The sequence below is a fragment of the Macaca fascicularis genome, chromosome 6 (genome assembly GCF_037993035.2).
Source record: "Macaca fascicularis isolate 582-1 chromosome 6, T2T-MFA8v1.1".
NCBI classification, from domain to species: Eukaryota; Metazoa; Chordata; class Mammalia; order Primates; family Cercopithecidae; genus Macaca; species Macaca fascicularis.
In genome coordinates, this window is record NC_088380.1 from 156,624,724 (window position 1) to 156,637,729 (window position 13,006).

Consider the following 13,006-nt stretch of genomic DNA (forward strand, 5'->3'; position numbering starts at 1 on the left):
GGGGCACAGGCTAGCATTTAGGATGTGAATGACCAGGGAACAGATCGAAAGCCGCTTTATAATAATGCCTGTGTAGATCAGGGCAACTTCTTTATCAGGCATTTCCATTTGCTCTTCACATCAATCTTATAGGCAAAAGGAGTATTCCCGTTTTACAGATGGGGAAATAGAGGTCCAGAGAGTGACTTGGTAGGATCTTGACGGTAATCAGTTTTCAAATATTTGTCTTGGTCCTTGTGTTTGTCCTCCTTGATCCTCAATCCCACACCCACGTATGGGACAGCTCATAGGAGGTGGGGGGATTAGGATTACTTTATGAGGTGAGTGGGTTGGAAGAGGGGAGGAAGAAGGCAGCCTGAGAGAACACAAGTCACCTGCACACCCCCAGACCAGTGACAGTTTGATTTATCAGGCCCCTTATAGATCAGAGGGGTGCTGGTCTTGGTCCCAGACCATGTAGTCGCTTAGGGGTAGCAGCAGGACTAGAATCTATTTCTGATGCCTGATTCACTGCCATCCCAGCTCTATGTGCGGCTTCCACAGTGTGGTCAGGGTGTGGCTCCACTGATAGTAGAATTAGTCTTCTAGCTAGTGTAGTGAGGCCTTTGCACTTGCTGTTCCCTCTGCCAGGAATGTTCTTCCCAGGTATTGCCATGGCTTGCTGCTTCCTCACCTCCTTCCAGTCCTGTCAGGTGTCATCTCCTCAAATGACCACCATTCTACTTTCTGTCTCTATGATTTTGGTTGTGACATGGTTTCTTATACAAGTGGAATCACAGTATTTGTCTTTTTATGGCTGGCTTATTTCACTTAGCATAAGCATAGTATCATCAAGGCTCATCCCTATTGGGGCGAATGTCAGAATTTCCTTTTTCAGGTAGAATAATATTTCACTGAATATGCCACATTTTGCTTATCCATTCATTTGTTAATGAACACCTGGATTGCTTTCCCATTTTAGCTATTGTGAGTGATGGTGCTATGAACATGGGTGCACAAATATCTCTTGGAGACCCTGGTTTCAACCCGTTTGGGTATGTGCCCAGAGGTGGAATTGCTGGATTATGTGGTAGTTCTACTGTGAATTTTTTTGAGGAACCACCATGCTGTTTTCCATGGTGGCTGTGCCATCTAACATTCCTGCCAATAGACCACAAGGGTCCCAGTTTCTCCATATTCTCTCTAACACTTCCTGTTTTCTGTTTTTTTAAATAGTAGCCATCCTAATGGGTGTGAGGTGGTTAGTTTAGATTTGCATTTCCCTAATGGTTGAGTATTTTTTAATGTGTTTATTGGCCATTTGCATATCTTCTTTAGATAAATGTCTTTTCAGGTCATTTGCCTGTATTTTAAAATTGGGTTGTTTATTTTTTGTTGTTGTTGTTGTTGACATTTAGTTCTTTTTATATTTGAGATACTAGTCTCATCAGATATGATTTGCAAATATTTTCTCCCATTCTATGAGTTGCCTTTTTATTCTATTGATAGTGTCTTTTATTTCACAAAATTAAATAATTTTCATGTAGTCTAATTTATCTATTTTTTTGTTGCCTCTGCCTTTGGTGTCATACCTAAGAAATCATTGCCAAATCCAATGTCAGGAAGCCTTTGCCTGCTTTGTTTTCTTCTAAGAGTTTTAGAGTTTGAGCTTTTTCATTTATATCTTTGATCCATTTGGAGTTAGTGTTTATATATGGTGTAAGGTAAGAGTCCAACTTTATTCCTTTGCATCACTGAATGTGTCTTGAATGAGTGAGTAATTGGCTAAGTCCTTAAGCGGTACAGGCTGCTGAGCTCACCTAACCCTCCCAACAGTGTCAGAAGAAAAATACTTTTAGTGCCATTCTTCACGTGAGCCTGATGCTCAGAGGGTGAGTGTGGGGCCTGGGGACATAGCTCCTTTGCTGACCAAGCCACACAGAGGTCCCCAGGGCCCAGCAGGCAGGCATGACTAGGGCCCCACCCCAAAATATCATGCCCCAGTGCCCCAGTGACCTCATGCCACTTTCTCCTTGGGGTTGGGCAACAGCTCCTCCCTGCCCTGTGGGTGTGGACACCAGGTGCCTGCCCAGCAGCGCCTGGGGCCTCCAGCCTACTGTAGCACTGCTCTTTGTCCCAGTGGCTGAAGGAGTGGCAGCCTGGCTTGTAGTTTTTGGTCCAGCCCCAACAGGAATGTGGCAACCTCCTTCCTCTGTGCCTGCATCCACACCTCCCTGATGGGGTGGGGGTGGACCATGGGCAGGCACCATAGCCGGCAAAACCAGAGGACAGTGATGGTGTCTTGGGTGGAAGCTGCTTTGCCAGAGGCCCATCTCCTGAGAGGCTAGAGCAGGCCCAGGTTGGTGGATCAGGTCCCAGGGAGAGCAGGGTGGGGTTGAGGAGTGGGTGAGGAGCCAAGTGGGAGAGGGAGGTGGAGGTTTAGAATCCACCCTAGAAGGAGAAGAGAGCCCTCCTTTGCTCAGCTGGCCTGCCAGAAGATTTTCAATGATCTGGTTGCAAAACAACCAGAGGAGGGGCAGTACCAGCCAGTTCCAGGTGATGAGCATAGCCCAGGGTCTGAGGGCCAGCGGGAGGCACCCGAGAACAGTGAAGAACAGAGTTCTGCGTCAGGGCCTGAGTCCAGAGTCTGTCAGTTGGCTGCTGACTTAGGGCATGCTACTTATTGTGCCTGGGCCTTAGTTTCCTCACCTGTGAAATGGGGTGAAGATATATATATATAAAATTATATATATATATATAATCTCAGTGGGTAGTTGAGTTGAAAAGATGAGAAGGTACAATGTCTGAAGAGCTTCGTGCAGGGTCTGGGTGTTATGATCAATAATAATGACAATTACCAGTGACCAGATGGTTTGGTGACAGCTTAGTGGAGGAAGGCATGCAGCAGTCACTCCCTGTGCATGGGGAACCGGTTGCAGATTTGAACAAGCCTTGCTCCCTGCCCTGGATGAACAGATCTGCAGATGGCCATGGAGGGTGCCCAGGGCAGAGTGTCAAGACAACTTTTGTAGCAGAAGGGGTATTGAAGGATGAGCAGGAGCTGGCCAATTGATGGGAGGGGCCTCCTAGCCAGGGGCCAGGCTGTCATGAAGGCTAGCATATCATGTGGCTGATGACTGAGCAATGCGTGGCTAGGTGGGAGGCTTGTGGGGAGGCTCTGAGCTAACTGGAGGACACCCGGTGGGGGCAAGGAACAGACAGCATGAACGAAATGTCTGGAAGAATCAAAAGAAGGGACACCAAGATTCCTGTCCGAGAAACTAGCTGGAGGCTGCTCCGGAGAAGGGGAAAGGCCTTGGGAAGGTTTCAGAAGGAGAGTGACTTTGAGAGTGACGAATTCTTCCCCGGGCTTCACAGGCAGCATGGAATGAGTGGTGTCACCCTGTGGCCTGCACCACTCATCCCCAGGCCCTAGGAGTGAGTGGGGGACATGCAGGGATTTGTGCAAGGATTGACACAAAGGCTGGAGCACAACTTCTCAACTGTAGTCCTGACTCAAGTCCCTGGCCCAATACAGCAGGAATCGGTGGGGCCAGGCACCGTAGAACCACCAGGTACAGCCCTCAATAAATGTAATGATGCAGATGATACTTAGTGCCATCATAATGATTATTACTCCTATTTACCGTTATACCTGTTAGCATGTCACTGCGAAATTCAACACAGCATTTTCACATCCACAGTTCACATCCTTGTAAGGATTTTCATTTTCGTTTTGCCGACGAAGAACCCAAAGCCCAGGGATGTGAAGTGACTTACCCACTGAGGTCACTGTTGTAGGAACTGGATGGGAATGTGAGACTTGTGGCCCTTCAGATCCGTCTGGTTGAGAAGAGAGATGTTTTTTGAAAGGAGCCCCTCAGCTACTCCTGTCTGAGTTCCCTGCCTTATCTTGAATTCTTTTTGGAGCAATGATCCCCAGTCTTTTCGGAGTTGCCACATCCCGCCATTGTATGATTTTGCAACAGTTGCAACTGTGAAACGCCCCCAGAAAACTGTAATCTCCATTGATCTCTATGTAATTTAGTTAGGGAAGAAAAAAATATTGTTTCTAGAATTTTGCATCTGTGCTGGAAAGAAGAGTGTCACGATGAGAATATTGTACCTGGAGTCTGGAGGGAGGCCTGGGTTGTTCCTCTTTGCTGTGTGACCTTGCACAGGTCTTGCCCCCACTCTGGCCCTGAGTTTCCTAATCTCTGCCATCCTGTGACTCATTATCTTTCTAAACGTGAGCTGTTTTAAAGTGTCACAAGTCTGGGATTGTGAATCGTGGGGGCTGTTTTGCTTTGGTAAATTCTGCTTGGAGCTGAACCACCAGGTACTGGATAGAGAGGGAGACTAGTTCCTGGAGACAGATGGACAGATGGAGCTAGGAAACAGTCTCATCGCAGATGGATAATGTACTTTCCCTGCACCCAGTGGGTAATGTCAGTGTAGGTTCTTAACTCCCCAGGTTATGTGGCCCCTTTCCTGGTGACAGGTGCAATGCTGACTTCTCTTTGAACTGTAAGTTGGAAGAAATTTGTCATGGGATCATGTGCCTTAAACGAGTGGGTTTGGAAGGAGGAGAAGGCGGAGGAGGAACTCCAGGCAAGAGAATCCCTGATTTCCAACCTCCCCAGTGAATCACGGAACATTGGATAAGTCATTCATGGGGGTGGAAAGATTGGGCGAGAATTGGGAACTTCAGACCAGATTTTTTTTTTTTTTTTAAAGGAGCAAGTCATTCAAAATCCTCTACTGACAGATGATATCTACAATAATTTCTTCCCCTTTCCTACAGCATTATTTTATCCACCTTAAATCATTTTTTAAAATCTGCAAAACAAACTTCCTTTTAGCTCTGTTCTCTGTTTTAGTGAAAAAAATATATATGTTAATAGGGGAAGGAAGGTGTCAGTGAATATCAGATACCCCAGGGGTCTGCAGACTTGGCTGTGGATGCTCTTTGAGGCTCAGAATGGCCATTCTTGGGCCCCAGCCCCTGGTGTCTTTCACACAGAGCTGCTTACAGAGCCGCTGCTGGTTCAACCATGAGGTCTGGAATTATTTAAAGAAAGCTCACATCAAGTGGAAAAAGAGTGAACCACACTTAATGTACCATGTGGCCAATGGACAATTCAATACCAAAGCCGTCCGATTACCTCTGGCCCACACCAGCTGCTGGATTTTGCAGCCGGGTGCATTAGGTAACCATGGGACTGACCAGCAGGTCCAAGTACGCACGATGGGTGCCCGTGCAGGCAGCCTGGCCAGGCTTCAGCCTGGAAGACAGGATCTGTGTACATCCAGGGAAAGCTGTGCTCTGAGCTTTACAGAACAAGTTAATGTAAAAGCAATTTTGCAGAGTAAAAAAGAAGCTAATAAGTATGAAATTTAAAACTTAAATGTTTTATATTGCTGTAACACAGACATTTGTTTAATTGCACTGTAATTTATCGTTAATACCAAAGTGTTTTGAAGAAATAACCTTAGATTCCTTTTACTTTTATATTTTGGTTGTTTTGTTTAACAAATGTAATATGGAATTTTTGGAAATTAATATTTAAAAATTTTCAGTATTAGGGACTAATTTGTCAGAGAAAGTAAGGTTATCCCCACCCTGACACTCTTAGCAGTTTAGCAGGTTTAAATGCCTTTCAACTGAATATGGTATTATCTCTTTTCTTTTATTTCTTTTTTTTTTTTTTTACCTTTTCTATGGTGCTGATCTTTTATGTTTATATAAATTATATTTTTTCTTGTTACAAAAATGATATGCGTTAATTTATTGAAACAAGAGAGTACAAATAGGTAAAAGAAAGTAAAGAAAACTAATCCCGGCCGGGCGCGGTGGCTCACACCTGTAATCCTAGCACTTTGGGAGGCTGAGGCAGGTGGATCACCTGAGGTCAGGAGTTCAAGACCAGCCTGGCCGATATGGTGAAACCCCGTCTCTACCAAAAATACAAAAATTAGCTGGGCGTGGTGGCACATGCCTGTAATCCCAGCTACTTGGGAGGCTGAGGCAGGAGAATTGCCTGAACCTGGGAGGTGGAGGTTGCAGTGAGCCAAGATTGCGCCACTGCACTCCTGCCTGGGCAACAGAGCAAGACTCTGTCCAAAAAAAAAAGTAAAGAAAATAAAACTAATCCCAGCACCCAGAAATAACTAGTCATAGGCAGTGCTTAAGAAAATAAAGGTAACATTTATTGAGAAAATAAAGGTAGGTTTCACTTCTCCCCAAGCTTCTCTCCTTGGCCACACTTTTCTCACCTCTCAGCCATCTTTTATGGGCAGATTCCTACCCATGACCTTGAGAGGGGAAGAACCTAGACGGTAGTCATAGTTTAACTATCTCCTCCTTTATAAAATGGGAACAGCAATCCCTGCATTGCTGTGAGAATGCATGTATAATGAATGTGAAAGCAAATTGCAAGTTGTAGAGTCATAAACAGATGTAAGGCTGTGTTGCTACTTCCCTGTGCCTGTGCCTACCACAGCTACTGATATTGCTGCCTGTTTTAAAACTCAGATAATACCAGGTTTGGACAATATCTGATCACCTCCAAGTACTTCTCAGGCTTTAATCACTCCCGAGGTTTGGCTTTTAGTCTACATACTATGTACCGCATCCCTCTATATGTCCGTTAATACGTATAGAACAAGATAAATGCCCTTGCTGGTGGGGAAGGCATTTAAACTCAGGCTTCCTGATTTAGAATCTATTACTCAGTCGGGCTGTTTGAAGTGTTAACTGATCCACCTTGTGATTCAGACTGCAATTGGAGCAGAACCAAGGGGAAGAGATTGGTGGGGCTCACGCAGAGCAGGCCCCAGGAAGACCCAGCTGCCTGGCAAGCTCATTTTCCTACTAGTTTCAGCATACACCGTGGTTCAATGTGAAAGAGACAATGAACTTGCTTTAGTATTTATTTTGCAAATGTAACACAGACCCTGGTTTAAAAAATTATGTTACAGGCCGGGCGTGGCAGCTCACTCCTGTAATCCCAGCACTTTGGGAGGCCGAGGCAGGTGGGTCACCTGAAGTCAGGAGTTCGAGACTAGCCTGGCTAACATGGTGAAACCCTGTCTCCACTAAAAATACAAAAATTAGCCGGGCGTGGTGGCAGGTGCCTGTAATCCCAGCCACTCGGGTGGCTGAGGCAGGAGAATCACTTGAACCCGGGAGGCGGAGGTTACAGTGAGCTGAGGTTGTACCATTGGACTCCAGCCTGGGTGACAGAGTGAGACTCCATCTTGATCACTTGAAGTCAGGAGTCAAGATGAAACATAAACAAACAAACAAAAACATTATGCATGTTACAAATGGCAGTCATTCCCTGCACTCACATTCGTGTGTTTCCATCCCCAGAGCAATGCTCTACTAATTTCTAATGTATTCTTCCAGAGGTAAACCATACAAACATTGCATCTATGGGGTCTAACTTGCTGCCTCCTGTGTTTTTATTTTTTATTTTATTTATTTTTTATTTTTGCACAAATAGTAGCAAACTAAGGACATTGTTGTGCAACTTTTTTTTTTTCCACTTAGTATTTCTTAAAGATCATTTCATATCAATATGCAGAGATCTGCTTCACTGTTTGGATTGATCATAGTTTGTTTAACTAGTTGGGCATTTAGGTGATTGCTATTTTATTTTATTTCATTGAGACAGAGTCTCGCTCTGTTGCCCAGGCTGGAGTGCAGTGGCGTGAGTGCAGTGGCTCACAGCAACCTCTGCCTCCCGGGTTCAAGCGATTCTCCTGCCTCAGCCTCCTGAGTAGCTGTGATTACAGGCATGTGCCACCACACCCAGCTAATTTTTTATGTTTTTGGTAGAGACAGGGTTTCACCACTTTGGCCAGGTTGGTCTCAAACTCCTGACCTCAAGTGATCCTCCCACGTCGGCCTCCCAAAATGCTGGAATTAGAGGCGTAAGCCACTGTACCTGGCCTATGTATTTATTTTTAATGAAAAAAATATTTTTTTAACCTACCTCTTATACAGAAATAAGTTATTTCTAATTGACTGCTACTGCTAGTCTGCAGTAAGTGTCATTTTGCACACATGTGACCATATGCATAGGATAAATGCCTCAGAGGGGAATTGCTTAGTTAAAAGGTGTGTGTATTTATTTACTTTTTTTGTTTCTTTTTTTTTGAGACGGAGTCTTGCTCTGTTGCCCAGGCTGGAGTGCAGTGGTGTGATCTTGGCTCACTCCAACCTTTGCCTCCCAAAAACAAGCAATTCTTCTGCCTCAGCCTCCTGAGTAGCTGGGATTACAGGTGCCTGCCACCATGCCCAGGTAATTTTTGTATTTTTGGTAGAGACGGGATTTCGCCATGTTGGCCAGGCTGGTCTTGAACTCCTGACCTCAGGTGATCCACCCACCTTGGCCTCCCAAAGTGCTGGGATTACAGGCATGAGCCACCACACTCGGCCGGTGTGTGTATTTAACATTTTGATGTATATTGTCACATTCCTCTCTATGTGTTTATGTTTCTGTAGAAATGAATAAGAAGTGTTTGTTTCTTCACACCTTCACCCACACAGCATGTTATTAGACTTCATTGATCTTTGCCAATCTGGAGTCTCTGAAGTTTTAATTCATAGTCCTTTTTGGATGGTAAGACTCACCTGTGTTTCCTTTCCTGTGAACTCCTATCAGTTGTCAGTTTTCTTCTTCCTGATTTGTGCATTGAGCTTGTTTTATCCCCATTCCCTCACATGGCCCCGGGTCCTTTTTGCTTGCCCCCCTCCCCTGGCAGCTCGGTTTGGAGGAGGATCCCTCCTGGGCTCGGGTCGGGGTCCAGATCAGACTGCCTCCCCTCTGGGTGAGCTTGACTAAGTCACTTAAACTCTCTGAGCCTCTGGGTGAGCTTGACTAAGTCACCTAAACTCTCTGAGTCACTGTTTTCTGCTCTGTGAAGTGAGGATATTAGTTCAACAGCAGGGCTGTTGGATAGATCAGATAATAAGTAGAAAAGTGTTTTAAAAACTGTAGAAAGCTGTCAAAATATAATATCACATTAATATTTACTTGGTTTCAAATGAGTGATAAAATTTTACTTACCTAAAACTTTACAGTCAAGTCATCTGGTTAAACACGTAGGCAGAGGGAGGCTCTGAGAAGAATGGGCCTGTCAGAGTCAGGTGTCAGAGGCTGGGTCTGACAGGTAACCAGGTCCTGATTTGTCTTGTTATATATAGTAGGAGCCATGGGCAACGTGCAGTTTCTTCCAGAGCATCCTGATTTTTTTTTTTTTTTTTTTTAGACAGAGTCTTGCTCTGTCACCCAGGCTGGAGTGCAGTGGTGCGATCTCAGCTCACTGAAACCTCTGTCTCCTGGGTTCAAGCAACTCTCCTGTCTCAGCCTCCAAAGTAACTGGGACTATAGGCACACGCCACCACACCTGACTAATTTTTGTGTATATACACACACACACACACTATATATGCACATATACACTACATATATATGCATATATACTACTATATATATACATATACACTACATATATATATATATATATATTTTCTTTTAGTAGAGAAACGGTTTCATTATGTTGGGCAGGCTGGTCTCAAGCTCCTAACCTGAAGTGGTCCGTCCACCTTGGCCTCCCAAAGCGCTGGGATTATAGGCGTGACCCACTGTGCCTGGCCTAGAGCATTCTGATTTTTTTCAAAAAGTTTTTTTTTAAGAGACAGAGCTTTACTTTGTTGCCCAGGATGGAGTGCAGTGGTGCAAACAGCTCACTGCAGCCTTGAACCCCTGGGCTCAATCATTTCTCTCACCTTCACCTCTGGTGTAGCTGGGATTACAGGCATGCACCATCACACCTGTCTTTGATTTTTTAAGTGCCAGCTCTTTCATGGGTGAACCCGTAAGAGCCAATACTTCAGAGCTGAAAGATGTCTATGTTGGAATCTCAGTTTTACTAGCTGTTAGATGTAGACCCTAGACTGGGGTCTTAGCCTTTTTGGGCCATGGTTGCAGAAGATGGCTGAAACAGTGCTGGAGTCCTGCTTGTCTGGTGGTGGTGGTGGTGTTATTATTATTATTATTTGAGATGGAGTTTCGCTCTTCTTGCCCAGACTGGAGTGCAATGGCGTGATCTCGGCTCACTGCAACCTCTGCCTCCCGGGTTCAAGCGATTCTCCTGCCTCAGCCTCCCAAGTTGCTGGGATTATCGGTGCCCACCACCATGCCCGGCTAATTTTTGTATTTTTAGTAGAGACAGGGTTTCACCATGTTGGGCAGGCTGGTTTTGAACTCCTGACCTCAGGTGATCCACCTGCCTTGGCCTCCCGAAGTGCTGGGATTACAGGCGTGAGCCTCCGCGCCCGGCCGCTGGCGTCATTGTTGCTGCTTGGCTTTGCAGGAGGCACAGCAGCAGCACTCAGGGTTCAAGACCTTGCTCTGCCCTCGTTTGCTGGTTGTGTGACCTTGGGCATATGACTTCACCCCTCTGAGGTAATGCACTCTAGCCTGGGCAATAGGGCAAGACTCTATCTCAAAAAGAAAAACAAAAAACAAAACAAAAAAAACAAGCAGCAAACAAACAAAATTCTTACTGACGTGCCTGTTATGTCCCAGCACTGGTCCAGATGTTGGGGCTTTAGCAGAAAGGAAGCAACATCCTTGGCCTTGGGGACCAGCATCAGGTCCAAATGTCAATTCTGTTGTCCTCTTCTAGAAACTATGGGACATAGAGCTTCCCTTAGGAAATGTGAGGGTTTGTCCTGCCCCTGTAGACTCTGCAGATCACTTTCAAAGTGAGATTCTCTTTTTGAGTAACCCTAGGACACTGGACTCCGCGTGTCTCTCCTCCCCCAACAAGGGGTAGGGCCTTACCTGACTGGCCCTCGAGCACAGATGATCTGACGTTCCTTGACTAGGAGTGTGGTATGTGTCTTGTTCACTGTCCCCCTGAGATGGAATCTGGTCCTGGACCCCTAGGACTGAATCTCCTTGGCTCATTAATTGTTTTTGCTAAGGGAAGTTTCCTTCTCATCCAAACCCTGTTCAATAACCACTGTGCTTGGTCCTGGGGATACAGCAGTGAGCCCCAACCCAGCATGGTCCTCCAGGAGCTCACACAGAGAGGCAGAAAATACACAAGAGGATTTCAGCTAGTGATAAGCCCTTTGAAGACGATAAAACAAGGACATGTGATGGGGGTAGGCGGGTTACACTAGAAAGTGTGGTCCAGACGCCTCTCTGAGATGGTATTCATGCTGAAGCTGGAGAATCAAAAAGGAAGCAACCTTCTGGGGAAAAAGTATTCCAGGCAGTGAGAAAAGCCAAGAGCAGAGGCCTTGAGCGGCTGAGCTTGTCATTCGTCATAAAATACACAAACGACTTGTGAAAATGGGATCCAACAGGAACTACATAAAGAAACCTGGTGTGTTTGAGCATTTTTTTTTTTTTCAGAGCAGGTGATATGCTAGTTATAAATCAGTGTGCACCCTGCCTGAGGGGATGGCCAAGTCAGCCTGGGTGAGGTGGGTGGATAAGTGCATTTGAGGCCATCGCTTGAGCTACAGTATTTATTTGAAATGAGTAAAATCCACAAGGCCTCGATAAGTGGCAGAACCAAGGCCTTCCTGAATTCAGCCCTGCCAGGCTGTACTGACGGATGAGGGCTTCCTCATTGGCTCTCCAACTAATAGTGTCAGCGTCTGCAGCCACCATCGACACAAGTCAATTTCCACTCTTGGATCTGCGATTTAACACCCAGCTGCTCAGAGAGCTGCAGAGAGTGGAGGTCAGTGGGGCTAACTGGTTTGCTTAATAAAAGAGGGAGGTTTCCAGAATTGGAAAGGCTGGGCCCCCGGCAGGGTCATGGTGCAGATAAACTAGGATGGCTAGCTCACGGGGCTCAGCTGGGAGGAGGAAGGGGGCCACTATCACAGGGCTGGAGCCACGCAGACCCATGTGGAGGCCTTGGACTCCTGTGGACCCCATTCCCCTGGGAGGCAGTTCTTGTAGCTCTAGGAGTTTGAGTTCTAGAAAAAGGCCAGGTGGGCAGCTTAGGGCATTCTTTGGCTTGGATTAATCTCTCCTAGTAACAGTGTGAGTAATGGCTACTTTTCTCCCTCTCGCCCTTATTCCATAACCCCTGCCCCCCTCCAAACCCACACAAAGCACCGTCTGTGGTTAGCACCAGCTGGAACTGGGGCTGGGTCTGGCCATGTGAGGGCACAGCTCATGGTGGTAAGGCTAAATTAAAGGTCATTTGGCCAACTCGTCGGTGTACTCTGTCTGCTGGGTAACCCTGCCCTTTGGGCAAGTCCCACCACTCCCCTTGTTCTAGACAAGAAGTCATTCATTTATTCATTCACTCACTTGTTTTTTATTCACCTAATCAATCATACATCCTCTTGTCTGTTCATTTATTTAACAAATGCTTACTGAGTCGTCATCATGCTAGGCTCTGTTGGATGCTAGGAGCAGATCATCTCCATTCTCTTAGAGTCGACGGGGAAGAGAAGAGGCAGACCTGTGCATTGTACACTTGTTACTGTGATTGTGTGTTTCACTGGCGCTGTACATAGCAGTTCCTGTTTGAGACATACCTTAGTGAACAAGTATGGGACCTCGCTGGGGGATCAGAATCCACATGGAATCTCCTATGTGGTCACGTGCCCCAGCAGGTGCCATCTTTTGGGAGCAGGGTGTGGACAGTTACAACACATGCCCCCAGGAACTCATCACCACGGGGATTCCAAGAGGGCGGAGGCCAGCCCCGCCTGTGGTCTTCAGCCTTCCTTCCAGGCTCCATGGTGTCTTGTATCTCTACTGGGGGTTGTATACTTTTTGTTTGTTTTTTGTTTTTAATTCAACAAACATTTAATAATTGTAAAATTTTAATATTTTGCTTCTAGTTGTAAAGAAGATGTAATTAAAGACTTGGCCATTAGTTTCATACATTCCCAATAACTGTGGTTCATATAATCATATCTTTTCCTGCTTTGTTTTTTAACTATAAAATGAAAGGCTAGTTTTAGAAGTTTATTATA

At 45.7% G+C, this 13,006-nt stretch overlaps 1 protein-coding gene across 11 annotated transcripts in view; it reads left to right on the plus strand.

The window, feature by feature from the left end:
* The window catches only part of PPARGC1B (PPARG coactivator 1 beta), a 124,442-nt gene that overhangs the window by 14,911 nt on the left and 96,525 nt on the right, over positions 1-13,006 (plus strand). The window lies entirely within an intron of this gene.